General features: G+C 42.8%; 1 pseudogene; it reads left to right on the top strand.

The window, feature by feature from the left end:
* Positions 1 to 5,238: 5,238 nt before the first annotated feature.
* Positions 5,239 to 27,956, top strand: LOC128135438 (poly(A) polymerase gamma-like; annotated as a pseudogene).
* The last annotated feature ends 3 nt before the right edge of the window (positions 27,957 to 27,959 follow it).

Here is a 27,959-nt window from a genome sequence, read left to right as displayed (position 1 = left end):
GCCTGAGTCTATCAGAAATGACGGAGGTCAGCGGGGACACCTCTTGTGTGAGGTGTGACCAGGTGAGTGATTTGCTCAGCCTGGTGGTAGAGCTGAAGGAGGATTTGGGAAGGTTGAGGAGTGTCAGGGAATGTGAGAGGGAGATAGATTGGTGGGCCCACACCCTACCATCCCTGAGGCAGGGGCAGCAGATGGAGGCTCCGCAAGAAGCAGAGGTTCCCCTGCCCTCCTGCCACCAGGCAGGAGGGGACCTGAGAGATGGAGGGGAATGGATACAGGTCCCTGCTCGGGGAGGCAGGCGAATCCACTCCCGGTCTCCCTCACCTTCCCAGTTGCCCCTACTCAACAGGTATGGGGCTCTGGAACTTGAGGACCAGGCCAGTGAAGATCAGGGTGTAGATGAAGCCCTATCTAGGGAGGTGCCTAAGCCCAGTCGGGCATCCCCACACATTCTCACATCCTCAGAAAAAAGAAAAAGGAGGGTAATTGTTGTAGGCGACTCCCTCTTAAGGGGGACAGAGGGCCCGATATGCAGACCTGACCCATCCCACCGGGAAGTCTGCTGCCTCCCTGGGGCCTGGGTAAAAGACATTACCAGGAAACTCCCTGGTCTGGTTCGGACCTCTGATTATTACCCATTGCTAGTTGTGCAGGTTGGCAGTGATGAGATTGCAGAGAGGAATCCAAAGGCAATCAAAAGGGATTTCAGGGCACTGGGACGATTAGTAGAAAGATCGGGAGCACAGGTAGTGTTTTCCTCAATCCCTTCAGTGGCAGGGAAATACACTGAAAGGAACAGGAAAACACACCTGGTTAATACGTGGCTCAGAGGCTGGTGCCATCGGTGGAATTTTGGTTTTTTTAACCATGGGGAGGTTTACATGGCACCGGGCTTGCTAGCGACAGATGGTGTCCAGCTATCTCAAAGGGGTAAGAGAATCCTCGCTCATGAGATGGCAGGGCTCACAGAAAGGGCTTTAAACTAGGTTCGAAGGGGGCAAGGGATAAAACTAGGTGCACCAGAGATGAGCCTGGGGGCAGCGTGCCGATGTTAGGGGTGGATTCGATGACCCAGCTCAAATGCATCTATGCCAACACACACAGCATGGGCAATAAACAGGAGGAGCGGGAAGCCATTGCGCAGCAGGATAGATATGACTTAGTCGCCATCACGGAAACATGGTGGGATGACTCCCATGACTGGAGTGCTGCAATGGATGGCTACAAGCTCTTCAGAAGGGACAGGCAAGGTAGAAGAGGTGGTGGGGTGGCTCTTTATGTTAGGGAATGTTTTGACTGTTCAGAGCTACGCGATTCTGATGACAAGGTGGAGTGCTTATGGGTGAGGATGAGAGGGAAAGCCAATAAGGCAGATATTGTGCTGGGAGTCTGTTATAGACCGCCTGACCAGGTTGGAGAGACGGATGAATCGTTCTACAAGCGGCTGGCAGTAGTCTCAGAATCGTGTGCCCTTGTCCTTGTCGGGGACTTTAACTTTCCAGACATCTGCTGGAAATACAACACAGCAGTGAGTAAACAATCTAGGAGGTTCCTGGAGTGTGTGGAAGATAACTTCTTGACACAGCTGGTGGGTGAGCCAACCAGGGGAGGAGCCTTGCTAGACCTGTTGTTTACGAACAGGGAAGGACTGGTGGGAGGTGTGATGGTTGGAGGCCGTCTTGGGCTTAGTGACCATGAAATGGTAGAATTTTCAATTCGTGGTGAGGCAAAGAAGGTGGTCAGCAAAACCACCACTATGGACTTCCGGAGGGCTAACTTTGGCCTCTTCGAGGTACTGGTTGAGAGAGTCCCTTGGGAGACGGTCCTGAAGGACAAAGGGGTCCAGGGGGGATGGACATTCTTTAAGAAGGAAATCTTAATGGCTCAGGACCAGGCTATTCCCATGTGCCGCAAGTCGAACCGCCGAGGAAAACAACTGGCCTGGCTGAACGGGGAGCTTTTGCTAGGACTCATGAAAAAAAGGAGAGTTTATCATCTCTGGAGGAAAGGGCAGGCAACTTGGGAGGAGTACAGGGATCTTGTTAGATCATACAGAGAGAAAATTAGAAAGGCGAAAGCTCAGCTAGAACTAAATCTGGCCACTATCGTAAGGGACAACACAAAATGTTTTTACAAATATGTTAACAGTAAAAAGAATCCCAAGGAGAATATCTTTCCTTTAATGGATACAGAAGGGAACGTAGCAACCAGAGATGAGGAGAAGGCCGAGGTGCTTAATGCCTTCTTTGCCTCAGTCTTTAATAGGGAGACCAGTTATCCTCAGGGTACTCCACCCCCTGAGCTGGAAGGTAAGGATGCACAGCAGAACATACCCCCCTTAATCCAGGAGGAATTAGTTAGGGACCTACTATGCCATCTGGACACTCACAAATCTATGGGACCTGATGGGATCCATCCAAGAGTACTGAGGGAACTGGCAGAGGTCCTTGCCAAGCCACCCTCTATCATCTATCAGCATTCCTGGTCAACAGGGGAGGTCCCAGAGGACTGGAGGCTTGCCAATGTGATTCCCATTTATAAGAAGGGTTGGAGGGAGGATCCAGAGAACTACAGGCCTGTCAGCCTGACCTCGGTACCGGGGAAGATTATGGAACGGTTTGTCTTGAGAGCACTCACACGGCAGCTCCAGGATAAGAGGGGGATCAGGCCCAGTCAGCATGGGTTTACGAAGGGCAGGTCCTGCTTGACCAACCTGATCTCCTTCTATGACCAGGTGACCCGCCTAGTGGATGAGGGAAAGGCTGTCGATGTTATCTTCCTAGACTTCAGCAAGGCCTTTGACACTGTCTCTCATGGCATACTCCTGGAGAAGCTGGCGTCTCGTGGCTTGGACAAGTGCACTCTTTGCTGGGTGAAAAACTGGCTGGATGGCCGAGCCCAGAGGGTTGTGGTGAATGGGGTGAAATCCAGTTGGCAGCGGGTCATGAGGGGTGTTCCCCAGGGCTCAGTGTTGGGCCCTGTTCTGTTTAATATCTTTATCGATGATTTGGATGAGGGGATTGAGCGCACCCTCAGCAAGTCTGCAGACAACACCAAGTTGGGAGGCAGGGTCGATCTGCTTGAGGGTAGGGAGGCTCTACAGAGAGATCTGGACTGGCTGGATCGATGGGCTGAGGCCAATCGTATGAAGTTCAACGAGGCCGAGTGCCGGGTCCTGCACTTCGGTCACGGCAACCCCACGCAGCGCTACAGGCTTGGGGAAGAGTGGCTGGAAAGCTGCCTGGCAGAGAAAGACCTGGGGGTGCTGGCTGACAGCCGGCTGGATATGAGCCAGCAGTGTGCCCAGGTGGCCAAGAAGGCCAACGGCATCCTGGCCTGTATCAGGAACAGTGTGGCCAGCAGGAGCAGGGAGGTGGTTGTTCCCCTGTACTCGGCACTGGTGAGGCCGCACCTCGAGTCCTGTGTTCAGTTTTGGGCCCCTCACCACAAGACAGACATTGAGCTGCTGGAGCGTGTCCAGAGAAGGGCAACCGAGTTGGTGAAGGGCCTGGAGCACAAGTCTTATGAGGAGCGGCTGAGGGATCTGGGGTTGTTCAGTCTAGAAAAGAGGAGGCTGAGGGGAGACCTTATCGCTCTCTACAACTACCTGAAAGGGGGTTGTAGTGAGGTGGGTGCTGGTCTCTTCTGTCAGGTGTCTGGAGATAGGACAAGAGGAAATGGCCTCAAGTTGAGGCAAGGGAGATTTAGGTTAGATATTAGGAAAAATTTTTTTACTGGGAGGGTTGTCACACATTGGAATAGGCTGCCCAGGGAAGTGGTTGATTCACCATCCCTGGAGGTATTAAAAAAGCGAGTGGACGGGGTACTCCAGGGCATGGTTTAGGGGGCATGGTTAATGGTTGGACTCAATGATCTTGAAGGTCTTTTCCAACCGAAATGATTCTATGATTCTATGAAGTTGTCCGTATGTGAAGTAGGAAAATGTCCAGTTTGAATAATGGCATCATTAATCCCTTTAGTCTTAGGGTCTGGATATGGATTCTTTGACAAGCATGATGAGTTGTAGAGACCTTTTTAATGTGTCTCCCCCTTTTGTACTAGTGTTTCTGTAGAGACCCTTGATCCATTAAGTACAGTCCTTACCTCCTGTCCCACTCCTTTCTCTCTCCTGGTTTCATCTAGTAATGCAAAGTAGGGGTTTCTTTCTCCATTTTTCCCTTTCTAAAGCAAGGGTTCTATGGTGCAAAAAAAAAAAAAAGCTCATGCTGCTTTTAATTTAATGTTGTCCTGCCATGTCAGTCCTGTGCTGCTTCTGACTGCAAAGAAGTCTAAGCAGACAGGGCAAGCGGAGGGTTGGAGGCGAAATTGATGCCTTGCTGTGCTTGGAGTTCCAGGGGCAGTAACCTTGTGGGCCTCCAAACCCAGGTGCCTGGTGTCCTGCTCAGCCTAACTAGGCAGTGAGCTAGCTAAAGCAGATTTGAGCACCTTCTACAAACAGAGCTTAACTTGTGCTTCTCTGCATGCTGACATACAGCTCTTGGATTTAAACAGATGTATGTACAGCTAAGCCTCTGAACTATAAAAATCGAACACTGTGTTAAGAGCACAAGGCTCTGCTGGCAACATTAGCTGCAGATTGGTTGATGTTTTCATTCATCCTCTTCCATAAACAAAACCAAGGTAATGCTGAATTTGCTGCAACAACTCTGTTTAACAGACCACTTTGTTATATGTCCTTCCTCTACAATCAACTATAATGTCCTTCCAGAATCAGTAGAAGCACAGCAAAGACATTGAACTAAAAGAAGCCAGTGTTAAATTGTCTTGTTTAATGTTAGCAGGAAGCTGATGGGAATATCCTTAAATCAAAACTGATATGAAACACATTTCATGTGTCCAAAACTTGTGCTGTATGTAGCGTCACCCTTTGTGGATTTCAAACCTTTTCATTTCCTGGCCATCAGTTCTAACTGTCTAGTGCAATGCAAATAAGCTGTCTTAAGAGGGTAGCAACTTGGATCTTTTCTTATATCCACAAATGTTTTTTTAAAAAAGTAGTTGTGACTTCTAAGTTAGGTCAAGTTATCTAAAAACCATAAGCAGGATCTTTTTTCCCTCATTTATGTTAATGCTGGGCAAAAGAGCAGAAGCTGATTTGGAAACCTGTAAGTGGAAGGGTGTTTTCCAGTAACATGATTGGTTTGGTTTTTTTTTCTTTTATGGAGTCTTCAGTATTTTATTGTCTCCCACAGTACTCCTAGGCTGCAGAACCAGCCTCAAAGGCACTATGGAATTACTTCTCCAATTAGCTTGGCTCCTCCTAAGGGTATAGATTGCATTAATACTCAGAAGCTGGTTGAAGTGATGAAAGCATTTGGGGTATGTGAAGATGAGGAAGAACTGAATCACAGGTATAACAAGACTGTAAAATTTGTTAATCTCCTGGGGTTTTTTTAGGGCAAACTTAACATGAGTTTTCTTTACAGGCTGGTCGTTCTTGGTAAGCTGAATAACTTGGTCAAAGAATGGATTTCAGAACTTGGTGAGAGCAAGGTAAGGATTTCTGATACGTTCTTATCAAAACAGCTGAAGCCTTTTTGTTTCTTCTTTTAAAGGGGATACTACTAGGATTTATGCTAAAGTTCAACTTTTAACTTTCTTCTTAAGTATCAAGGAGATGTGTAGCAACTGCCATTGAAATAATGTATAAAAGATACTTCAGATCAAGCTCTTCAAGTCCTTGGGGCACTGAATAAATTTGTGAAGTGGCTCCATCAGTTGATTTGTAGGAGTTAACAAAGCTGAAACAAAATATTGTGGGGTGAGATAGATGGTAAATGGGCAGTAATCTTGCCCCAAACAGCCTACAGCACTCAATCTAGTTTGACATTATTACACTAGACTTGACTTTCGTATGGCTCTTAGATTGTGTTAATTTATGTGGGTCTGCTGCAGGGAAGACTGATAGTAGGTCTTAATTTGTTTAAATTGATGAAATGACTGCTACATTACTCATCTCTTTTTTGTTTTGTTTGTGAGCTGCAAGCACTCACTTCAGAAAAACAGTATCAGTCTATTAGACTAACAGCTCAGTACGGGAGGTAGAAGTCATTGTTTATGGAGGCTGTTGTAGTCTTTCTAAACAACTTACATGCTAGTTAAACTTGCACGTAGGTCAATGTGTATCTTACATTCTACAGAAAACTCTTTTTCTTCTACCCACAGAATCTTCCCCCTTCAGCAGTAGCAAATGTTGGTCGCAAAATATTTACATGTGGTTCTTACAGGCTTGAAATACATAGTAAAGGTAAACTTTTGTTGTCTGGTCATAGTTCTAATGTTTGAAAGTGTCTTCCAACGGTAACAAAAGAAGTGGAATCTCTTTGCAGGTGCTGACATAGATGCTGTTTGTGTTGCTCCTAGACATGTAGAAAGATAGGATTTCTTTCAGTCGTTCTTTGAAAAACTCAAACATCAGGAGGAAATAAAAGATCTAAGAGTGAGTAAGCTCTCTCCTTGATAGACTGTGCAACTCCTACAATAAGAATATTCATGTTGAAGACTCATATTGGTAGTGGTTGTCTTTCTTACAAACCAAAATTAAAAAGGGAATTGTTTCTGAGCACCTTCTAAAATACTGTTTACGCAGCATGAAAATGTTGAAGTCAAGCTTTTGATTCCCTTCCCCAATGACTGTACCTCACATAAGACTCTTTGTGGTTCACTTCTCCCCTACCCATGGTTTGGGAATGAGTTGGCTATAGTATCAAAAAGCAAGGTTGTCCCTAGGAGCCTTGCTTTAACCTTAGATGTAGTAAGGGGCTTGGAAATAAGGTAATTGCATGCAGGTAGAGGAAGGGGCAGCCTGAGATCTAAGGAAGTTGAATGTGATGTGGAAAGGTTTCTGTTGGTACCTTGGCCATGGTGTTCCTCTGGATGGATTTTAGGACCTCTAATTCATTCTCCTCTGGTCATGTTCTTCTCTGGCTACTCAGCCTGAGTAGAAGAGGTGCAGAGTCAGCTTTACATAAAGTTAATAGGAGCTGTGCTGTGAACATGCAAAACTGCCTTGTAAAATCACCCTCAGGTGCCCATGTTGTGTGCCTTGCATATAAAACCAAACTCCTGAGAAGTGTTTCTCTCAGCCTAGTCTTCCTTGTGGAGACATTTTGAAAGACTTCATATGCATAGCTAATGAGCCTTCGTTTAGATGACCGTCACCTGAAAACAGACTCAGTGGGCTGTGGCACAGCTCTAACAAGTGGTCTACAAAATTGAAAACTGTCCCATAAGGTAGCTGATAGCATCTCAGGCATGGTAGAAAATAAAAATACAGGAGGCTAGTGTGCACTGTCAAATGTGGACAGAATTTTCTAGATTTCTCTGGATGTTAAGTAGTAAGATAGCTATGGAAATCTCTTGCTTTTCTTCCTCACCACCAAGGTAAGTACCTTACAACCTCTGATACTGATGGCTCATTGTGCTCTGTTTGTTCATTACAATACATGATCAGCCTCTGAATCTCTTGGCTAAATCACTTCTGAAAGCTAGTATTAGTACCATATTAGTGCTATACTGCTTGCAGCTTATTAACAGGTTTTTTGGTTTGGAAGCAGCTCAGTCTTTATACTGAGTAGTTAGCAGTGTAAATTCTGCATTTGATCGTAGTTTAGGAGAAACATTAAAGTAGCAAAACATGTTTTCTTACACAGTTATCCTCTCCTTTACAGGCAGTTGAAGATGCATATGTACCAGTTGTCAAGTTTGAGTTTGATGGCACTGAGGTAAGCATTTCACTTTTTTTTTTTTTCTTTAAGTGAGTAAATTTTTTTCTTGCTTTGGAATAGGATAACTTTTCCAGGGACCTGTGACTGTGCTATTTTGGACCACAACCTATCCCAGGAGAAGACACTCCAGTAGAATTGGAGCTTATAGGAAAATAAGCCCCTAGGAAGCCTGGCAGTCATGGGAGCATCAGGGACATCTTTTTCTAAACCTGTGCTGTAGACCAGGGTAGCCTGCTTCAATAGCATTTATCTCTAGGATCATGCAGAGTGGGAGCAGAGGCAGTGTCCTTGCTAACTCTTCTTAGCTCTGACAAGCGAGCTTTCTACAGAGGGATACGTATAGTGTAGTTCACTGTGTGAATCATGTGAGCAGACTAAATGTTTTGCTGTAAATCCAAAATGAAGTGGTCATGGGACAAACAATCTGGAAAATGGAAAGTAGAAGTACTCATTTGACTCCTGCCTAGGTTTGTCGGCTGCAGGAATCCTGCTATCTTGAATGAATGAATAAAGACCTGCATGCTGTAGTACCTAAGCAAGTTACTGCTTGGTATCACTATCATGAAGACATTTATTCAGTGACCTTTTTGTGGCCTTTATCTGGTACAGACATTCACAGAATAATTTTCTTGCCTCAGACTGTACTAAACCCCAGATACTTCAGGATCAAAAGGGCTTACTGCATAAAGAAAATGCTCTCTCCTTTGCTGAAGTATAGTTGAGGTGATTGAACTTATGTCTTAATTCTATGATTAATTTTAAGGTCCCTTTTAATTGAAACTCTAAGTCTAGAGTAATCTTTTTCAACTTAAAAAACCCTTTTCCTTTCCCTAGCTTAAAAAGAAAGGGGTGATGCAATGAAGTTTTTGTAAACAAAATATGGAACTTCTAGAAATTTTATGGAGTCTTCTCACCAATAAATCTCAGGAGATGTTATCTATAGTCACGTAATTCTAAATACAAATGTTAACCACTCTTTTTAGACTTGACTAACTGTCCCCCACTAGTGTGCTGTTTGCAAACCGTGTGGCATTCTAACGGTTGGCACTTTTTCCCTCTTAAGATTGATCTCATGTTTGCAAGACTGTCTGTGCCAACTGTTTCTGATAATCTTGATCTCAGAGATGACTTGCATCTCAGAAGCCTGGATATAAGATGTATACGGAGCTTAAATGGTAAGCATCTTTACACATCTTTAAAAAGAAAATGTTACTAAAATCGGTATGGAATGCACATTACACAACCCAAGTTTCTGTACAAGATGCAGAAACTGATCCCCTGTATACTTGAGATCTGAGGAGGTGGTGAGTGGGCTTAAATTTAGATGTTTCGAGTTGTGTGTTTAGATAGACCTGTGTTTCATGTTTATTTGATCGGCGTATGTGCATTGTTCCAGTTTGCCACAGAAACTGCTTCAGATGAATAGGTAGAGCACTTGATAGAGAAGAATGTGTGGTAGTTCATTAAAAAAAAAAAAAAAAAACAACAACCAAATTTAAAATACCTGAAGCCTGACTTGCTCACTGTTTAATACTGACTGGTTTAATTGTTCCTGGCTGTCGAAAGAAACCTAGCTTTCGGAATCCTGTAGAAGAGCCTTACTGAAAATTGTTGGCTGCAGTCTAAAGTATGAAAAAGCTGTTGAGGGCACCAGTTACCTGACGTGATACTGAACGTTATGTGTAATCTCTAATTTTTAAGGTAATACAAAGCAAGTAATCCAAACTTGTTTTCATAGACTTGAAGGATAAACTGTAAGCTATTGATCCAGTATAGCATAAAACTGACTTGTACCTGTGTCGTGGTTTCAGCCCAGGCGGTAACAAAGTACCATGCAGCCGCTTGCTCACTCACTCCTCCTGCCCCCCTCTGGTGGGATGGGGAGGAGAATCAGAAAGGAGAAAAGGAGAGAAAAAAAAAAAAAAGTAACCTCGAGGTTTGAGATAAGGACAATTTACTGGGACAACACAAAAAGATACATTACAACAACAACGGTACTAATAAAAGAATATACAAAACAAGTGATGCATGGTGCAACTGCTCACCACCCAGAACCCAATGCTCCACCACTTCCCCCACTGAAAGCCGAGAGCCCCCCCCAGCCCACTCCCCTTTTATATACAGACCATGATGTCACATGGTATGGAATAGCTCCTTGGCTAGTTCAGGTCAGCTGTCCTGGCTGTGTCCCCTCCCACCTTCCTGTGAAAATTAACTCTATCCCCGCTGAACCCAGGACAACCTGTTACTAGGAAGTTCTGTACTTCAGCATTTTTTCTTACAGGCTGCAGAGTTACTGATGAAATACTACACCTAGTGCCAAATAAAGAGAACTTCTGGCTCACACTCCGTGCAATTAAACTGTGGGCAAAACCTGAGTAATGTGATTGTTTGTGATCTTTAAACTTTTCAGAGGCACCTCATGCTGAAAAAATAATAGCATTAGAAGTCCTTCAGCTTTGGATAGCTGTTTAAATAACAGTTTTTTACCCCCATGGGGTAGATTCTCTGTGTTTTTTAGTGGGCGTAGAGTGGAGAGAAGAAGGGAGTGCCTACAAGACAAGGTGCTGCATTGCTTATCAGCAACCTGACTACAAAGGATAAAAATGCCAAGTGAAGTATAAAAGCTTGATACATAAGGAATAAGAAAATACCGTTTGTGCATGTGACTAGAGCAAGTGCTAGAAGAATGGCAGAACCTTTTTCTTAAGGGAAGTTGGAGTGAAGCAGTAGCTGTAGCAGTGCAGGCAAATTTCAGAGTAGCAGTATTTTGGGAAGTGGTGTGGTAACGATTCTTTTTCTCATCACTGCAAGGACCAACAATTTTGGCCTCGTTGCACTGCAAAAATAACTGACTTTGAGGCTGAAGTGTACTAGGTATTTTATAGATTGTGAGGTTGGTGCTGTAAATTTGAAGGAATATACTTGGGTATTGAAAGACTACAGGCTAATGACAGCGTATCCATTGTAGGACATGGCATTTACTCCAACATGCTGGGATTCCTTGGTAGGGTTTCCTGGGCCGTGCTAATAACAAGAACGTGTCAGCTCTATCCAAACGCTTTGGCTTCTACTCTGGTTAAGAAGTTCTTGTTTTTTTCAAAATGGTAAGAGCCATTTATGACTACTTTAATTTGCAGAAAGTAGTTACACTTTTTGAGGTAGTTCTTTATATAAGATTTACACCAACAACATTCAATCCTACCCTGAATTACATGGCAGAGTTCTAAATGGACAGTTAGTTACTGGCTTTTCTTATACAGGGAGTGGCCAAAACCTGTATTGCTGAAACAACACAAAGAGACCAATCTTAATTTACCAGTATGGGACCCTAGGGTATGTAGACATTGAATTCGGAAGCGTTTAAACTTTCTTCTAAGCTAAGCTGCTGGTGCTGAGCACAATTGTTTTAACAACATAGGTGAACCCATGAGACCGATATCATGTAATGCCTATCATCACCCCAGCCTATCAGCAGCAGAACTCTACATACAACGTATCTACATCAACATGAGCAGTAATGGTAGAGGAGTTAAAACATGGTAAAGTTCTTTCCATGCTTATTAACTGATTAAACAGTATAATTCTTGCTCTATGAAACCACATTATCTGAATTGCTTATATTCCGCGAGGTGTTCCGCCCTTTTAGACCAAAGAGTTATCTGGGAAGTATATCTGTTGCAGGCAATAAGGGACCAGTTTTACAATGAACTGTTGTAGTACCTGCATTGTGTCAAGGGAATCCCTGCTTTTTGGTCTGTCAATCACTGTTCAAAACCTTTATCTTATAAAGTTTATATCATGCTCTGCTAGTCTTAAAAAAAAAAAAATGGTAATAAGGTTTTCAACCTTAATTGTAGGTCTTGCAGTTACAAGTGAGATTCTCCAAGGAAAATCAGACTGGCCAAAGCTCTTTGAACCACAGAACTTCTTTCAGAAGTACAAGTCTGTATGAAATCTGTTATCTGAACTTGAAATTATTTACTTACTGGTTAGCATAGTGAGTTTTAGCTTGCAGTCTAAATGGAAGATGGCATTGATGTTTGTTTTTCAGAAACTGGAGGTAGTCATATGAATTTTGGTAAGGTTAAGTATAGGGAAGATAGAAAAACTGTATGTGTTATGCCACTGACACTTTTTATTAAAAGAAATCAACTCTGATACTTAGAATGTAGCAGAACGCAATTCTAAAGGATGTAATCAGTTTTTCTTCAGTTAATACTGTGCTGAATGCAGGATATAATCTGTCTTGTCTGGAAGTCACATTCTATACATTTAAGGCAGTTTTGGTTTCACTTGAAGGAGTATAACGTCCTGAGCTACGTTATTAATTTTTCTTTTCTTCTAGACATTATATTGTGCTGACTGCTAGTGCTTCTACTGAAGAGCATCACTTAGAGTGGTAAGACTTGCTTTGAATGTGGGTTCAATAGATAATTGACACTCAATTCAGTGTTGCACTTCATTTGTTAATACAGTTAATAAAAATAAAGCATTCAACTGTGCAACTAGGCATGGAATACAGTACCAAGTTAAGTAGACAGTTCATCAGCAAAACTAAAAGCTTTCTTGTGAAGGGAAGTTAACATAAATCTTGCTGTTTCAGAAGTTAACCTGAAGATCTAAGTCATGATGAGAAGGAACAAAGAGGGTTAGTGTGCGTATGCCTGAAGGTCAGATGCTCTGTGTCATCTGGAGGAGCAGATGCAAGGAGTCTAAGGAGACTACTTACCCAACACTACTTCACTTAGGAACATGTTCCTTGTTGCAGAGCCCGAAGTAAACGGGGATTACTTGATGTCATCAGATGTGTAGTGGACGCTGGAGAGCTAGATCTTTTACTGACTTATAGAGCAGTGGTCTCCAAACTTTTGTGCACTCCTGTGAGCAAAAAAAAATATAAATTTTTGAACACATACTTGCAGTATGTATCTACTTATTTGCAAGTTACATACACATTACTGAAGTTCTAGTATTTTCTTCCCGTACCCAGTGGATTGTCTTGTGCAACCCCTGGCGTACACCCCCCCACACACACACTTTGAAGGCCACTGTTGTAGAGCCTTAGAAGACTTGGTTTCATAACTTTTTTACTGGATGTAATATTTCATTTAGCACTAGATTGCACTCAATGCTAAGTTGCTCTGGTTATGTAGTCAGCCTATGCCAGAGCCTTCTTTTCTCCAGTGAAGTGAAACAAGGCTGTTTAATCAGGGTGAAACCTGACAGTTTGCACAGAGCATCTGAATGCTGATAAATAGTATTTACTAAGTTTTAATCTAGTAGTGTGCTCAGGCATCTTGTGTTTAGTGCTGAAAATGGTCATCTCAGCACGCTTGGTAGTGGATAGGTACATTGCAGGGGTGCTGATCTACTTTGTGAAATGTAATGTGAGAACCACTTCAGTTGTAGTTAGAGAAAATGACTGCTTATGACATGACATTTGTCACTGTCTCAAGGGAGATATGCCAATAATAACTTGTTAACCTGTGTGAATGGGCTGACTAACTGTGAATCTTGAAATAAGGGGAAACGGTGAGGAATTAAGGTACTGTAATGTGTGTGGTGTTCTCACTCCTAAGAAATGAGTACTTCACCTGCTTTGCTCAAGTAAGCAGGCAACATAGCTCTGTGTAACAGACCACTGTTCTGAGGGCACCTTGGTTATACTTCAAAGTTTGGCTTGCGCTTTAAGGCAAATAATTTAATTCTTGTGCTACCTCTAAAAGACATCTTCTCTCATGTTTAAAAATAGCTCTAATAGGTAATACCTCTTACCTGAACTTTTTAATGTGTTCACTTAAAAATCATATCAGGTACAGCTTGATGTCAGTCGCAGTTAGGTATACAATAAGGAGTTATGGGCAGAGGGCTTAGAGCCAAATAGTTTTTAATGTGAAATGTTTTTAAGTGAACAAAGCTTATCGTATCTCACAATAAAGATGAGGAAAGTTCTGGCTGCAGTAAAAGCTGATCTTTTTTGCAGTGACAGAAATGGCAGCAAATGGGGCTTAGTTTTGCATCTGGGAAAATGAAAAGCAGAAGATAAACTTGCTTCAGTTTGTCTGCTATAAGAACAAGTTTAGTTCACCAACTCTTGAATGGATTTGGGAATAGATGGCACATCTCTGTTGTTCATCAACATAAGATAGTTTTGGAGAACGTAGAGTTCTGACTGCTTTTAAAGCTAGCAGTGTTTTAGGTAAAAGGGTAAAATGCCAGTACTTCATTTAAATGAAGAGCCTTTGTAGTCATGATACATTTCTTGGGTAGGTTTCTGCTGAGACTGTGTTGACTAGATCATTTGTTTATTAAAGGAACTATATTTTTCAGTTTGGCTGGAAAAGGGTAAACTCTTTTCACAGGTCAATCTGCAGGAAGAATTGCATCTTTACTCAGGTGTAATTGAACAGTTGTGCTTGAGCCTTTTCTAAACTGTTCTTCTCCTTGATCTTAGGGGTAAAAAGGAGTTTTGCTGCTCTTCAAAATGCAGCCAGAGGTGCTGGGAATCTGCTTCTTGTTGATATTTTCATCATAGGTCATATGTTGAAGTGTTGTATCTGACCCCTTAAGAGTACAAGTTAAACTTGTTTACCTCTGTCTTTGGAAACTTTAAAGCTCAAATGTCACTGGAAACATCTCAAACTACAGTGTGTGTGATATAAATTTCCAGTATCTTCTCAGCTGAATGAAACTTACTACTTACTGATTGGTTAGCATTTTTGTATTAGCATTGTATTGTAAAAAGGCATATAACGACTGTGCTGGATACAGTTAAAAATGAGTAAATGGCTCTTCTTATTAGGATTGGCCTTGTCGAATCTAAAATTCGTGTGCTGGTTGGAAACTTGGAGAGGAATGAATTTATATCTATTGCACATGTAAAGCCACAGTCTTTCCCTGGCAGCTGAGAACTTTGTAAACAGTGAGTTTCATTACTTTTCTGAAATACAGTTTGGCCAATGTATTGCACCTTGTTTATATTCATTCACCTCAGCTTACCTGTGAGAGATGTTCAGTTACATACCTACTGTTTTGTAGGTATGAGGTCTGACAGACAAGGTTCTGAGCAAGTAGGATCTTTTTAAAGAAGGGAGAACTTCAGGGAGGAGTTCTCAGAGAACTTAAGTATGGGCTGACTCTAATCTTTAACCGCTGCATACAACTAAACTGTTTTGCTTAATCCCTTCTTGAGAGTAGATACTAACATCCAGATAACTGGCATCTGTGCATAAATGATAGATTTGTGAATCTGTCTTTTTAGGAGTGGATATGTGTCAATGTGGTTTCTTGGAATTGTATTTAGGAAAGTGGAAAATGCAGGAAGTGCTAACGCTGATTTAACGTACGTTATACAGTTGTTCAAAGGTAAGCCTATATTTTGCTCTAGTCTCATAGGGTTTCATTTTTTTATTCTAGTGCAAGTTGCTTCACAAAGTGAATTGTGCTTCCTTCTGGTACTAGCTATTAGATATTTCTATAGAGCGTGACACATAGAAGATTAGCCTGAAAAACATACTGTTTTGACACTTTGGCACAGTAAGTCCATCTTGAAACAAAAGCGTGTACTAAAGTCCTATACCATATACCACATGTGACATAACAGCTCTGCAGATCATAGTAAACACTCACAAAGGAACTGCGATTCATGAGGTGGACAGTCAGATGTGAAGCCAGGAGATGTCCATTTACTGGGTGTAGTTACACTTGTCAAAAACAGTTGTCAGTTGCTGAACTTTGAAAGTGGGAATTAACTGTATCAGGCTCTAAAATAGGTTGTTAATGCCTGTTGAGAGTATTTTTTCCAAAATAACAGTTTGTGTATGATTCATCCCAGAACTTTGAAAGTCAGTGAGTGGTCACGTTGTAATGACATGCAGTCTTGCATGTAAAGCTTCATGTTCATCTTCCATTATTACTTTTGATAGATGTAGAAATAAAGTAATATTGCAAGTGTTGTTAGATAATGCTAGAATAAAGGGATTTGGGGGTGAGCAGTCGTTTGAAAGTATAGGTCTTTTACACAATCTGTTTACTTCTTCCCAAGCTGACTGCTCTTGTGCCTTTCAGAAATGCATGTGTGCTGTCAGGATCATGCCTAGCTATCATAATGATGAACTAAGGAAATCAAGTTACTCTTCTGAAGTGACAAGTGTGTTTGGACAAAGAGTTCTAAACGGTGGAATCCTTTAAACTCTTCATCAGTGCAGACAAACATTTATCCATGGTACCAGCATGAGCTGTGTGTTGTGTTGCTCAGACAACATGAGTAAATGCAGTAAAAGCTGACCTTCCTTTTAGCTCATGCTTTGGGATATGAGAAAAGCACAGAAAAAAGGCATCAAAACTCTTGTCTGAGTTTCAAGCCAGGTGGGGTGACTTCCTCAGACTTGCACTCTTCTCTGAGCTGATGCTTGTCTTGTACGTTACATCCAGTGGCACTGTGTTTCAATGTTGTGGCAAATGTAAATTATGTCAACAAGGTTTATGTACTGCTAAGACGCTAGAGCTAATGTTAAATCCTGTATTTCTATGCATAAACTTTATTAGCATAGCTGTGTGCTCTTAGTTTAGTGAAGGACAGCCTATAGTATGTTTCAGATACAGGATTTGAATCCAGAGAGATTGAACAGAAAAGGTATTTCTTGAGAGGTGTGATATCCTTTGGCAAATGTGGGAGTGACCAGTAGTTACGTGCAAGAAAGCTTTTATCATGTGCCTCGACTTTGAGAGAATATCTTTAGAGCGCAAAGGTTTAGAGGGAAAAGTTGATGGGCTTAAGAGTACAAGGCTCACAGTTTGGAAGGCTTTTGTTAAATGAACTTTATCTCACTTTTCCATAAAAACATTATTGAATTTACTTTGAAGCAACTGTTCATACCACTGTGAATGTTCATATTTGTGCTTTTATTTCACTTCTAGGTCTCCTGTAGAAAGACTTATAAGCCTTTTTGTTTTGGTTGCATGTCCTTACTTTGATTCCCACTCTGTATGTTAGTAAGCTGACTTTCCAGTTATGCTCACGATAGGCTTGTTAAACTTACCTAAATGTGACTTAATTCTGTAATAACTGCTGTGCTAGTATAGCATTTTTTAGCTGTATAGAAGGTTGTTTGCAGGCAGTTAAGAAAAACTGGTTTAAATTGTGGCAGTTCTGGTAAGTCAGATGTCCCTAAAATCCAGTCTGTCTTGGACAGATAGAGTTTTAACACTTGAATTAGTGAAAAAAAACCCACAATCACCACTGTAAATATCAAATAAAAAAATTAGTCTAAATGTTGATTAAGGTGTCTGGTCTCTCATCAGCTGAGCACAATTGGGTTGATTCAGAAATTTGTCTAGATCTATTTTCAACGAGAAAACTAAGGGTTAAGGAGTATTATCTCCTTCAGGTTAAAATCAGTTCAGATGTGAGCTGCATGATTAGCAAAGCACAGCTGTAACTGAACACATAAATGCATATTTGAACTTAAATAGCTGTTATGTATCTGGTCTGTACTGGATGTGAAATGGGCATCTTGGGTCACATTCATCTTGAGACAATTTCTTGTTCTTTATTTGGGCTGGACAGACTTAAAGGCTTGCTGTTTCTAAAGAAACCACATGTAACTTTGACAAATGCCTAATGCAAACATTCCCACTAAGCTACAACACTAAATTTCCTGTTAGTTCCCAGCCAGGCTAACAACCTCAATGTGCTAAAGGATGGTGTGAAGATTGAGGCAGCTCATGTGAAGAGAAAGCATCTCCACTATTTTTTTTGCCTGCAGAAACCTTACAGAAAAGAAAGAAGGTATAATAAAAATTTGGCTCTTCTGGCAATATATTTTTTTGCTTTAATAATTACTTGAAGACTTCATTATTTTGTTGTTGTTTCAGCAAAGCATGCCAGGTGCTACTCAAAATGATAGTGGGCTTCAGTGCAAAAGGACTTCTTCAGACGGAAGCTGTTTGGACAGTTCCAGAGACACGGACTCCAGAACACCAGATAATGCCTCTTCGTTAAATAAGATTTCTAAGTTGGACACTTCTACAGCAGAGAGAGAAAGGTTAGCACCGTAACCTTAAAACTGTGAAGAAGCTGCTTTTTAACTGACTTGCAATGTGAATGAGGTGTAGGATTTCTTGTTGAATCTGTGTTGGTCATAAGCATGTGGAGGGCTCTAATGGCTTCAGGAGCACAGCTGTCATCTCCTTTGGGCACATGGGGGGAGACAGGTTAAAGAAATCCTTGAAAAAATTAATTTAATGTACATGAACACATATAGGAAGAAAGAAGAACGTGATACCAGAGAAATTATTTGGTCTTGAATGTGGATCCCCTTAGGTTAGTGTGTAACTTGAAGCCAGAGTGTTTTATATGTAGGTAGCTGTTCTTTCTAACAAAAATTATGGTTAATGCCAAGCAGTATTATGTCCTAATGAAGTGCTGATCTTGATCACAGAAACACTAGAGCTGCTGCTGACTTGGGGCAGCAGTATGAGAACTCAGGCAGTAAAAGTGTCTGTCACAGCATTAACTTCCTGGGAAGTCTGTCTGTTCATAAGCTACTTCAGCACAGGAGGAATATGTAATCTTGAGAGTAATAGCCCAAGACTACCAAATGTGTAATGCCTTCAGTGTTCAGACCATTTGGTACTGTAGCAGTAGCATTAAAAAAAAATAAAATTGGATGCCCGTGTGGGTAGAGCAGATACATTCATGAAAAGCAGTACAGAGTGCTGGATATACTATGCTGGAAAACAGTGCAAGTACATAGAGACTGACTAAAGAAAATGCTTAACTTTAAATTTGCGGTCTGAAGTTCAGCAAAATGAAGATCTCATGCTAGATTGCCTGTGAGTTTGTTGTTCAGTAGAGCTGTGACAATGAGCTAAGAAGATAGACATTTGTCTTGCATGGAATTTCTGGAAAGGAAAAGTATAGTATTTTACAAACTAGCATTTTATAACTCTAGCATCTGACTTTTACAGAAATGCTGTGTATCAGAAATCTGATGGTGCTAACAACAGAGAGAAGTTACCTCGTGTAGCTGTGCCATCAGTGTCTAAGGGACTCTCCATTCCTGTTACTGACTCAAGTATGTATTGAAGTAGTGGGTGGAATGCAGTCTTTAATTTCATGGCTGAACTCTAGAAGCTCGGTGTCTCCTACAGAAATGGAGGCTACAGTTGCAATAAGAACATTGGGAGCTCCAGTTGGTTGCACCATTCCGGGACATAACACAGTTTCTCAACTCGGATCACATTTTGTCCAAGGACAGCATGAATTAAGTGGGACTCCAATTACAGATCCTAAGAATGCTGCACCTAAACGACCTTATTCACTGGCCCCTGAAGGACCTCGTTCACCTACATCAGAAGAATGCCCCAAAAAACTAGTAGACATAGAAAAGGTAAGGAAGGGGGGCTAGGCCAGGGATGGTTTGAAGTAGAATTAATTATTGATGTACAATGAATGACATAACTGAGAAGAAATGCATATATACATCCCCAGTGGATTCAGGAATCTAAATTTAAGCATAATGATAGTTTTACTAGGATATAGGTGTGAGAAATTGTCTTGGAATATACTTTATAGCTATTAAACAATTTTTTTTCCCCAAGATCTCGGACTAGTGACTGTTTCTGGTCTGGTGGCAGGGTCTCTAAATACTAGTGTACTCGTATATTACTGCACTGACCAATTGCTGAATGAACTGGCTTATTTGGAAGCGGTTCTTAATTCAGAAAAAAAAAGATATCTCAAAATGAAGAGGATATGAATCTTATAAATGTAAAAGTGTGAGCTAATCTTGTTCTGGCAGATGATTTTTGAATGCCTATTGATAGGTGTGCTGCTTTAGAAATCAGCAGCCTACTCAATAGGTTGTCCACTGCTGACATGATAGTGTGGAGTTGCTTTTTAAATCTTGTTTTTGTGGACTCTTTCGATTAATGCTTGATTTGTTTTATTGCTATACATAACTCTCCTTAAACAGCTGTTTGTGTGGCTTGACCTCTGATTTGAGGCAGAGGCAAAGAGCAACTAGAAAAAACTCAGTTTTGACACTTGTAAAGAATCAACTTGCAGAACTGTTACCTACTATTGAATATTTCAAGTACAGATTTCAAGGTTTGGGTAGTAAGACTTTTTGCGAGGCTTGAGATTGCTGTGTGGTAATGGTAATCTTGTCTAAATGTTGTTTTAAGAATGGCCACTAATACATTTAATGTGTTGACTGGAAGCTGTACTCAAATATGAGGGTAATTTTAGTATAACAATTATTTTGAGCCTGCGTATTCTGTTCTTCTAGTTAACTGGCCAGGATCCAGCATTCAAAGATGGTCCAGAAGATGTCAGCAGCAGATCTACAGACAGTGTAATTTTGAAGGGGTTTTACTCAGTGGACTAACTGGAAAGCTGAGTGAACTGTTCCAGTGCCTAGACTACCTTGCACAAATACTCTACGTGTTTGTTGATGTAAACAAAAATATGCTTTTTAGTTTAACTTATTTCAGTCTTCATTTCCCAAATATATTCTTGTAAGAGTTATCCTTATTAGTCTTTTTAAAAGTCTTAACTGTCACTAGCTGAAACAGCTTCTGAAAAAGCCACAAAACCCAACCTGTCCTGTGACTTGGATTCAGAATGTATGTAGACAGGTTAACTAGTCACTGCAAGCACGCTGTGGTTCAAAGTGTATATGAACATGCTTGTATTCATTTGTGTTTTGCTAGTGCATGTACATATATTGTTCTTATCTTAAATTATTTTCCCGTTGGGCACATATACTCCTGTGCATCTGTCACAATGGTGCTCAGCTGCCTCAGCTAGTAGCTTTCCACTGCCTAACACAGCCATGCGCTACACAAGTATTGCCTCCCATGGAGGCCCATAAGTAATTTAAATATTGAAGAAAATGCAGCAGAGGATGCTACCAAGGTATGGAGATGATAGACATGTCCCTTGCCATTGTATCTGATTTTTGTCTTAAGACTGCTGCAGCATGAGACATGAGGGGTTTTTTGTTGTCACTGGGTAGTAAAGCTAAACTCGGAACACATGGCTGAAGATGTACTTAAACATTGCAATAGCCAAGGCTGTTGTGACACTGCTACCCGCCTGCAAGGTACAGTCTTGAAAGCAATCAGCATGCAGAGAGTGGTTTCAGATAAACCCTGAAAGCTGTTTTACATGGTTACATGAAAACTTGTAGTAGTCTGAAGGTCTGGTTCTGTAAACTGGTAACACTGCTTACCCAGTTAAGTGCATTAGGGTTTTTTGAGGGGAGAAATTTTGATCATATGAAGCAAATGTTGTGCTCTCTCTCTATTATTATTTCTTTATAACTTGGTGTTTCTGTAAATGAAGTTGTATGTTCTTCCAGAGTATTTTTGTATGTACTGTAAAATACTGTCTTCCAAAGAGAAATTTAAAGTCTTCAGTCTCTTTTTTTTTTTTTTTTTTTTTAATGCACATGGGATCTGCTTAAAAACCCCAAACAACTAAACCAAATGTAATGCAGGGGGACAGTGCCACAAAAAATATGTTTTACAAAATGATAATGTCATGGTAGAGTAAATTTGAGGAGACTAGTAACACTGTTTTCCTGCTTCTAGTTTTTCCAGGTTTTGAATTAACACCCTCTGAATAGTGCAGCTTGCAAACTGTGTTGACAGCGGAAGTCCCAGTTTGCTGTATGGACAACAGATACCCCTGAATTCTTTTAAAATTAGTTGCTTGGCTTAAACAGCAATTTTGAGCTCTGATCATCTTAAGCATCCACCTAAAACCCTAGTGACAAGACCCAAGAGGCATGTAGCTATCTTGTAAGGTCTTCATTCTCTAGCATTCCCCCTACTGCTAGTATTCCAAACTTGTGGAGAAAGCATGACTATGACCATATACTTACTTTTTTCCTTATTACCTCTGGTTTCCAGCTTGCTTCGAGTGCAATTTATCTCTTAGAAAATTTGCCTTAGTGGGTTTGAGAGGTCGTCGTCTTCTTCCTTCTCCCCTCCAAAACCCCCAAAACTTCAGAGTGCAAGGCTTAGGTTTACTCACAGGTTAAAATTAAGAAACAGAACCCATGTAACTTAAGTGGCTTTTAGCAGAGCTACACCTTGAGTGTGTAAAATGGTTACCTTGGTTTTGTGACCTGTGTTAAAACCATGGTATTTAAATACTGTCAAGTCTGTGTACTAGTTACAGTAGGTATACAACTTCAGCACCTGTGTAAATAAAAATCCATCATGAATTTGAGGGAATTAAAGCTGAAGTAGGTGATAAGATAAACAGCAAAGCAAATATGAAAAGTGGTTTGTAATAGTCTACAACCCTGTGATATTACCATGCTTTTAAACAAATTCTTCCACTCGAGTATTCCAAGACCGTTAAAGGCTGTTTTGCCCTTAAACTCTAGGTCAGCATATGCATTTATGCAACTAGTCTCAAGCTAACCTAGCTAACTGATTTTTTTTTTTTTTTTTACTCTTGCTTTGCAGAGTTATCTTGTGATTGCTCTTACTTTTTTTTTTTTTTTTTTTTTTTTCCCCCTCACTCTTAGGGTGTTAAGGAGAAGTTTAGGAAGAAGTTAGGTTACTAGTTTCCCGGACTTGATCCAGCATAGGTGAGATTACATGCTTTACCTTAATATACCCTGACTCAACACTTGGCCCAGTGCAGAGTGACATCACTGTTCTGGAGTTTCCCTGGCTATTGCAGAAGTTCGATACTGCCCCAGGACTATGCAGATTAGATTATAGCTGTTTTAAATAAAGTTCAAACTGCAACAATTCAATTGAAATGTTTTCCTTTGTTTATGGAGCAATTGCTCTGTCAAAGTGATTGAAAGAAAAGTTACTCATGCATAAAGACTCAGTGAGGGAGGCTCTTTGAGACCAGACTTCCTGCAGACTTTGCTGTTTCTATCTGCTTTCTTAGCTGGTTGCTGTGTGTGTGGCTTGGAGGTCCAGGTGGAAGGGGTGAGGGATGCATGATCAATCTCCTTAAAGAGAAGCAGCTCGGTGTTGAAATTGTGTATGGTTAGTAACTTTGAGCAAGACATTCCATTGAAGGAATTAACGTCTCCTGTGGTTTTACTTGTTAGGTCTAAGCAAAGAAGTGGTTCAGGTGAAGTCACCTCCACTTCTGCTGTTGCAATGGATGTCCCTGTAGAAACTAGAGAAAGTAATAGAATACTTTTTGCCTTAATGAGCCAAAAGCCAAGGGCAAAAAAAAAGTATCTTGAAACTGTTAATCTTGACTTTGACTTCGGGAGGGAGGAGGCTTATTAATACTGCCTTTACATAACACTAAGCCTCCTCTGGAGTGCCCAAAGCCCTATATTAGGGAGCAAAGCTTCATTTCTGGGCTCCGTAGAAGAACCAATAGGTTGCCGCCTTGTTTAGGGTCCAAAGCGTCATGTGTAGCTTCTAGCCCCTCCTTTTTAGTGCCCAAAGCCTCATGTTTAGGGCAGAAATACTCCTTTTTAGGGTCCAAACCTGTCTTTTATTACCCATAGCCTTTTTTAGGGCCCACAGTTTCATTTTTTGGATCTAAACCCTTATTTTAAGGTGCAGAAAGCCTCTTTCTAGAGAGCAGCCTCCTTTTAATGCTCCAAAGGCTCAGGTTTAGAGGCCAAAGATGCATTTTTAGTGTCCAAAACCTCATTTATAGGTTCAAAGTCCCCTTTTAAGCTCCAAAGACTCGCTAGCTGACATAGTATCAGCAAGGCTATGTCTAATAGTCTCTGTACCACTCACCGTCTGGGTATGGGTGTGACTGTCTGTAACAGTGTTGCAGTCTTTTTACTGCTATCAGTGTCTGTAATGGTATCTATATGGGTGTCTCTATGCCTAATTGTACCTGTACCTATGTCTGTACTGGTATCTGTGTGTGTGTGTCTTCAATTGCGTTTGGATCAGTACCTGTATGTTTAATGGCACCTCTATCCGTAATGGTATTATGAGCTGTAGCTGTAGTTGTAGGTGTAATGGAGTGTGTGCTTGTGTGTGTGACCATACTTGTATCTGCAATGCTGAAAGTTACGGTGTCTGACTGTATCTATAATTGTACATATTTTACGGCTGTATCTGCAATTGAAAGCGTGTGTGTCTTTAGCAATAATGGTGGCTATGTGCTGGTTTTAGCTGGGACAGAGTTAATTTTCATCACGGGAGCCTGTATGGTGCTATGTTTTGGATGTGTTCTTACAACAGTGCTGATAACACAGGGATGTTTTACATATTGCTGAGCAGTTCTTACCTAGTTAGCATCGAGGCCTTTTCTGCTTCTCATAGTGCCCTGCCAGTGAGCATAGAATCATTTAGGTTGGAAAAGACCTTCAAGATCATCAAGTCCAACCATCATCCATGCCCACTAAACCATGTTACGGAGTACCCCGTCTACGCGCTGTTTGGATACCTCCAGGGATGGTGACTCAACCACTGGCAGGCATGGTGTGCACAAGAAGTTGGGAGGGGTCGCAGCTGGGACCGCTGACTCCAGCTGACCAAAGGGATATTCCAGAACGTATGATGTTGTGCTCAGAAATCAAATTGGGGAGGTGGTGGGGGTGGGTGGGCAGGGGATAATTGCAGGGGGCTGCTGTTTCTCAGGTACTGGCTGAGCATCCATCGGTGGTGAGCAATTGGGATTTTTTGCACCACATACTTTTCTTGGTTTGGGTTGGGGTTTTTTTGTGGGTGTGTCGGTGTTCCCCCCTACTCTTCTTATTAAATTGTCTTTATCTCAACTCAAATGTTTTTGCACTTTTACCCTTCCAGTTCTCTCCCTATTCCATTGAGGGTTGGGAAGTGATCGAGCAGCTGTATGATGCTTAGCTGCCTACTGGGGTTAAACCCAACGTGGGGCTCAAAGGGTTTGACCAGAGTGTACTAGAGAGAACCTATAATTATTACATCTCTTGAAGAGTTGCTGGTCATGATGTTGACTTCTCTGTTCTCGACATTGCTTTATCTGATCTGTGCCATGCTCCCTTTTTTGCTGTGCTGTGTAGTACTTGGTGGTGTTTTGCCTGGAAGAATTGTGATAAAAGCAGTGGCCTTGATCCTGTTTTGGTATTTGGGCCCTGCATTTATGCCTTGCCTGTATTTTGGGAACCCCCTTACGGAGACACTTCACAATTACATTTTTTCCCTTTTCTCTTCCAAGAGCCAATCAGTGGAGGAGAGAAGGGCACCTTCCCCCTTTTCTCCTGTGGGGTAGGTATTTTCTCTCTTCTTACAATAACTCTTCAGTATCGTGAGCATCCTTGGGTAAGCAAAATACTCCTATTGGTACTTCTCAGGAATATTGTTTCTGGTTTTTCAAAGGTTAAGCAGCTCTTTAGAGAGACCAGCACAGGGATATCACCCAAGGCAGTGCAGTATTAGGTGGCAAGGCACATGGAAGAATCTGGGCAGGTACCCGGAATGGTTGTCACCTCTGGTGGTCTGGGACTTCACCCCTGAACAAGTGTAGGATCCTAACAAAGTGACAGAATGTTTGAAAAGAGCATGCCCTGGCCCTGGCTATGCCGAAGAGACACAAGTTGTGGCACTGTTCTGGGGCCTGGCCTGTGCCTACTGAGCACTATTCATGACTATTCAGCACCCTCAAGGAGAAGAGAGGGTCTCTGGATCTGAAGACACACAAACAGACATTGTGGCTAAACCGGAGACCCAGCCCCCAACTATATCAGGTGCCCCTACAGTTGGCTCCAGCTGAGTGTGAAGGAAAGGTATCCCTTCAAAGATGATGCAAGTTACCAAGTCAATTGGACCACTGCTGAGGGACATACCCAGTATCTGAGGGAATTAGCTGGGAAGACAAATGCCATAGCCTTGAACATACCCACCTCACCGCCTTACTCCTCCTTGCCCCAGCTTTGATTGCTAAGCATGACATCATAACATATGCAATATCCCTTTGGTGTGCTGGGGTCAGCTGTCCCAGCTATGTCCCCTCGCAGCTTCTTGCCCACCCCCAGCCTACTCGCTGGCGGGCAAGAGTGAGGAACAGAGAAGCCCTTGATGCTGTGCAAGCACTGTTCAGCAATAGCTGAATCATCAGTGTTTTATCAGGACTGCTTCGGTCCTAAAACCAAACCACAGCACCCTATGGGCTGCCATGAAGAAAACTAACTACATCCCAGCCAAAACCAGTGCAGTGAAGCATGTGCTGCTCCTGCCATGAGAGCGAGACAACACAGAGAGTGTTCGGTAACACGGGAGGGGCTGCTGTACCCCATGGGCCTTCAATCCCATCTCTTGAAAACATCCCAATTGCAGCCAACCCCAAAACGCCACCTGACCAGACAGGGTCCCAGTAGCAGAGCCCTGTTGGTGCAGGGGGCAGACACAATATTTGGAAAAGGACTGGTGAGAAAGAGGGTGACTGTTTCTCAGGACAAGGGGGAAAATCTCTCGCCTCCCTGCCCATCTGTGCCATCTCCCTGCTGGTGTCACAATGGACCTTCAAATGACATGGGCTGATGTCACGGGGGGTGCAGTGCATCAGAGGGAGGTGTCCCCAGCGCCACGGCAGTGCCGGCACTTCCCAGCGAGGCTTGGGTGCTGCCGGGCACTGCTCAGGGACTCCCCACCGCTGCCCTTCGGAGCTGCTCCGCGGCTGAGAGCGGGGTCAGGAGGCAGCAGGGATGCGCTGGGGGACCCTCGCTGACAGACAGGAGAACGTCAGAGAGGAGTTTGGGGTGAGGAGCCGGGAAGAGTGTCCCTTCTCCTGAGCTGAGGGCAAGCAGCAAGCTCAGTGGAGGGCAGCTGCACCATGGCCATCAGCTTGGAGCTGAGCTGCTTGTTGCCCACACTCCTGCAGCTCTCTACCAAGGGTGAGGATTTGGGGAGCTCCTTCCACAGGGATCGCACCGGGGTTGTCAGGCTGTCAAAAGCTGGGCTGTGGGGAGGCTGGACAGGGCTGGGGGCTGTCATGAGAGCCCTGCCTGAGGATTCCACCAGGCTCAGGGGACAATGTGGCTGCCAGGACTGCCAGGTCCTGGTACTGGGGCTGCCCTGAGTATCAATGCTCCTGTGGGCAGGGCTCAGTCCCCTCAAAAGTGGGACCATTCAGAGCCAGCTTCCTCTGGGAGCTCCACAGCCATGGCAGTGTTTTTCTGGGCTCTCTGTGTACGCCAGCATCTGTCATCCCTGGGGCAAGGAGCTTGCCAAGAGTCTGTGAGCTGTCCAGCCTGGAGCTGAGACCTCTTTCCCTCGCTTTCCAGAGACCGTGGCTGTCTGGGGAGCTGTGTCTGATTACATGCTGGGACAGCTGAAGCTGGACGAGGTGGGCTGGCATCCTGGTCCCCCTCGCCCTGTAGGGCTTCAGTCTTACTGAGAGCCTGGGCCCTGAGGAGCAATCCTTCTGTGAGCATCACAGCAGCACACCGAGACCACCTTGTGTGCCTAGAGAAGCTTCTTGGCAAACCAGGAGAGAAACCATGTCCAGATCCAGTCTGAGAAAGTATTCAGCACCCCACAGGGCTTCACTCTTCCCTGTGGTCAGTGGAGAGACCAAGCAGAGGGACAGGGAATGATGCTGGGTCCGTGCCAAGGATAATCCCTGGGAATAAGTCCCAGGAGTATTCCATGTGCTGAAAATGTCCAGGATCTTCCCTAGCCAAGAGATGTTAGCAAACATTTTGGTGAGGGGAAAGAAGATGGAGAACGTTTTTTTTTCTGAAGCTTTCACTTTTCCTATCTCTAAAGTACTCACTCATCAGCCTTTTGTCTTTTCCCTGGGCAGGGTGTCCTGTTTGCAGGACTCAGGAACTTCAGGATCTTTGCTGTGGTCCAAGAGCAATTCCATGGCAAATGAGTGGTATTTGTGGCTTGCAGACCCATCTTCCAGCTGGATATTGATGAATTATGGCTGTGGGAGCTTGCGTTCCCCACAGTGATTATCCCTGGTGAGAAGGAAGCAGCCGCCCTCCGCTTTCCCCCTCCAGGTCTTGGGGATCGTGGGTTGCATGCTTCCTGTTCCTTGGAAAGGGCTGGGAGAAGTAGACAATTGCCACCAAAGGTCAGGGGACAGCTTGAGCTCCCCCAAAACAACTGACTCCCCAAAAGTTGTTTCTGTAAATGCCCTTTCCTCTAGAACTTTGTTATGAATCTTGCCTGGAAATTTTGCCTGCTGTGGCAGTGACGACATTTGTCCTCTTTGCAGACGATGTCAAGTTTGAGCTGCTGGACTACAAGCAGCTATCATGAGCC

This window comes from Harpia harpyja, chromosome 23 (genome assembly GCF_026419915.1).
Source record: "Harpia harpyja isolate bHarHar1 chromosome 23, bHarHar1 primary haplotype, whole genome shotgun sequence".
Lineage (NCBI taxonomy): Eukaryota > Metazoa > Chordata > Aves > Accipitriformes > Accipitridae > Harpia > Harpia harpyja.
This window is presented reverse-complemented; position numbering and strand designations above follow the sequence as displayed.